This window comes from Frankliniella occidentalis, unplaced genomic scaffold (genome assembly GCF_000697945.3).
Source record: "Frankliniella occidentalis isolate FOCC.00 unplaced genomic scaffold, Focc_3.1 Scaffold223, whole genome shotgun sequence".
NCBI lineage: Eukaryota > Metazoa > Arthropoda > Insecta > Thysanoptera > Thripidae > Frankliniella > Frankliniella occidentalis.
The window spans coordinates 324,826-328,686 of NW_026267349.1; positions in this window are offsets into that span (position 1 = coordinate 324,826).

The window sequence follows — 3,861 nt, forward strand, 5'->3', positions numbered from 1 at the left end:
GGGGGGGGTCAGCTGGGCCCGCGCGAGTTGTACTGCCCGAGACCGTACTCCGACGTGAGCAAAACGGGAAAAGAACAACATCGGGGCAGGGGAGGTAGGCCTACTTTATTCTAAAAATGAGGCGGTGGTAAAAGTATCCCAAAGGGTGCAAAAATCACGGCAGTATGCCTACCTCTGGAAAGGCGAGTGTGTGAATGTCGCACACTTGAAGGTGTGTGAATGCCCATTCGTGCACTCAAGGGGGTACAGGTGTGAATTTTCCTTCCATGTGAGCGAATTGTTGTAGTTATCTACAAGTGTGCGACATTATTCACTTAATTGTTTCAGATAGGTGCAAATTTCGCCCTGAGGATAACGGACGTAACCCGTGAGACTGTGAGACTGCGTCAGGGCAGAAAGGGTACTTTTTTTCAAAACGGGGCGCCGTGTCAAAAGTATACCTCATGCGGTACAAAAATCACGGCAGTGCCTCCATTTTGCCCCGAGGACAATGGACAAAGCCCGCGTTCACTGTAAATAAAAGTCGGAATTTTCCAACAAAATTCTGTCCGAACAGTTTGGAAACGCAATTTTCCAAACAGTTCTCGCGATTTTCTAAACAGTTGTTAGAAAACAAAATTTCCAATCCTGTTCTTGGAAATTCCAATTCCAATTCCAACAATTTGGAACAGAAAAAAGGAACCATTTTACACCAGAACCAAGTTTAGTCGCATCATAAATGACAATTCGCCAATATATTCAAAAATGTTAGTCAAACGTTTTTCAGAGATCTCTAAAAAGTTTCGAAACTTCCAAATAGTTTGGAAAATTGTGTTTCCAAACTGTTTGGATTTCGAATTTTCCAAACTGTTCGGGCTGCAAATTTTCCAGTTCATTGTTCGGAAATTTCCGACAAACCTTTTTACAGTGTTGTCGTTATGAGATCTATCATGCTATAGTGTGGCTATGGGCGCCGCCCGGCAGGCAGCGAGGCAATAGTGTGATGTGATGTGACTACCTGAATGAGGGCTTGCAATGTGAAGGAGGGGGGGGGCACTCTCCCGTGGGCTCGACGGCGCTGGACTCGACTGAAGACAAGAAGACCACCGCCCGGCAGGAAGTACGGCGCGCCCGGCGCGGCGGCGGCGCCCCGGCCGCCACCCGATCAATAGAGGAGGACATTGTCTTCAGGAGAGGGCGAGGAACAAGAGGAAAGTCAGAGCCCCCCCTCCTCCCTCTCACACAGACAAACACATACCTGTGGTATCGGGATCAAATACTGATAGAGGACTCAATCCGTAATGCTGCCTGGCGAACTGCGTCAAGCAGCGCCAGGCTCAGCTCGCGCGCGGCTCTTCTCGGCCATCTCCAAACCAGATGTCGGGGTGTCGCCGCCGCGCGCCTGTGTGACTTGGATATGTGACGCCACGCTCACTGGATTCGCAGCCAAAAGAGTGTGCAACACAGACAGCCGCACGACTGATTCCGCAGCGCGTTCAAGCACGGCTTTTCCTCACACATGAGTGTTTCCATGACAAATTGCGAAAGCGATTTTTTCCGCATCAGTCGACAGACAGACAGACAGACAGACAGACAGACAGACAGACAGACAGACAGACAGACAGACAGAAAGACAGACAGACAGACAGACAGACAGACAGACAGACAGACAGATATGCGGAGGGCAAAGGATCGTTTCCAAAGCAGCCTAAGTTCAGTCAGCAGCCAGCAGTCGGGGGCGAGGCGATAGGCGTGTATCGTACCTCCATGGTGCAACAAGGGCGCGACACGCCTTTGTCATTCCGTTCTGTTTCTTCCCATCCGCCCGGAAACGCAAGTGTGTGAATGTCGCACACTTGTGGGTGAGTGAATGAATACCACATACCAGGTGTAACTGAGAATGCACAGCAGTGTAGCGGGATTGCATACCCCACTGGAAAAACTTGACGCGACCAAACCAGGTAACGTTTGGTGATGCAACCAGTTTGTGATGGCCCTATCCTTTTGCATGGGGTAGGTCGCGTCAGGAAACGTTGCCGGTCTTGGTCACATGATGAAACGTTACCAAGGTAACATTAGTTTTTCCAGTGCCGCCAGTGCTGCAGGGGCCATGGCGCCTTACGGGCTAACTGGGTAGGCAAGCCCGCAACACTGCTGCGCATTCTCAGTCGGTACACACACATCACCCTTGAAGGCACAGGCTCGTGAATTTCAGAAGAAAATTCACACTTGTACTCCCTGGAGTGTACAAAATGGTGGGTTTAGTCTCGTGTGAGCCGTGCCGTCGCGGTGAGGCTGCCTCACTGTGACTGGTGGCCTCAGAGGTTTTGAGGACTGTGACTGGCTCAGAACCTCTGAAGCCTCACGAGACTAAATCCACCAAAATGGCGTTCGCACACCTCACATTACACACGTTTTATTTCCGGTGCACTCCTTTCTTTCTGACAGTTGGGCGCGGCGGAGCGATACGACTTTGCGGAACCATAACGTTCCGAAACGATCGAAACGCGCCGTCGAGGCGAGGGCAAAACCGACGACGTCGTTACATTGTCGTTTAGACACAATCGCTTCGCACTGGGTGATGTGCTGTGCTGCTCTCGTCCCCTCTCGTGGGGCTGAACCGTCTATAGAGGCTTAACCCTACCCTACGACGGAGTGCTGTGCCTTGTGCGTGGTTCAAAACAACAAAATTATTAGTCGAGAAAAAATATACGAGCTATACTCCCGCCAATTATTATTAAAATTGGTATGCTAAGCAAAGTGTTTTTCTTTTTCTGCGAGTACGCTTTTCCGCTTCTCACCTCTGCCAATAACGATTCTTCGATTCGCTTTGGCGATTTCGCTAATCGCGACATCGATTTTTGTCCAAAATCGAGCTCTTTTCTGCGATAATTATGGCACATCGACGAATCGATTTTTGACAAATATAAGGGGAACCGCTTGAACAGAAATTGCGCCCTTTGTTTCAAAGTATCGTAGGTTGAACGAGCGGACCTAAAAACGCGGCCGTTTGCAGTGGTGCAGGGTGAAAGGTGAAAGTGCAACGATCAGAGCAATCATGAGTGCAAGTAGCTGGACCGGTGGCAAAGTGAAAAGTGTCTGGCTGGGTCCGCGCCGGGGGGGAAGGACCGCGGAGCTGCCGGGCCACCGGCCTGCCCCGCTGCCGCTGCTCTGGCGGGCCGCCAAGCTCGCTGTGACGGTCCCGAACCTCGTATGGGCAGTGAACTTGGGCGTCGGGGGGCGCTACTCTACACTCCTCTGATCGGAGATTTCAGTTTTCCAAAAGGTTATTTTTGGAAAACCTTTTGAAGATTTTTTTTAAGGTGGGTTCCGGCGGGTTCACGATCACCTTCCTGTGCGTTAAACGTGTTTTCAAAAGGCAGCGTGTTTTGTCGTCCGCGAAGAGCATTCACGATGCTCCTTATGCTAAACGGAATCGCCCAGATCGTCCTTCGCTTGGTCACCGCCTCGTTTTTGCAGTAAAACCTAACAGAAACACAATGAGAAATGAGTCCAAGAGTTTCGTTTCGCTGAAGTATCGTAAACACACTCTTAAGCTCGTGTGTAATAGACAGAATAAAAATGGGTTTTCGCTTAGGAAAACAAGTTCAGCGTAAGTAAGTTGATCGTGAACCCGCCTTACACATCTGAATTTTCGTCTGAGAAGTTTAATTTTGTCTAATTTTTCTGGAAACATTTTAATCGTTTCTAGTTTTTTTTCGATTTTTTCCGGAAAAATTCCGTCAAAAATTTCCCATCGTTGATCGATCGGGACGTCGACCACTGCAGGTATTTTTAGCTCGCGCCTGATTGCTAGCTGCTCAAGAAGTCTGGTGTAGAGACTTGCCGACCGATGGACGGCCGGTGGGCGTGGGCGGGACG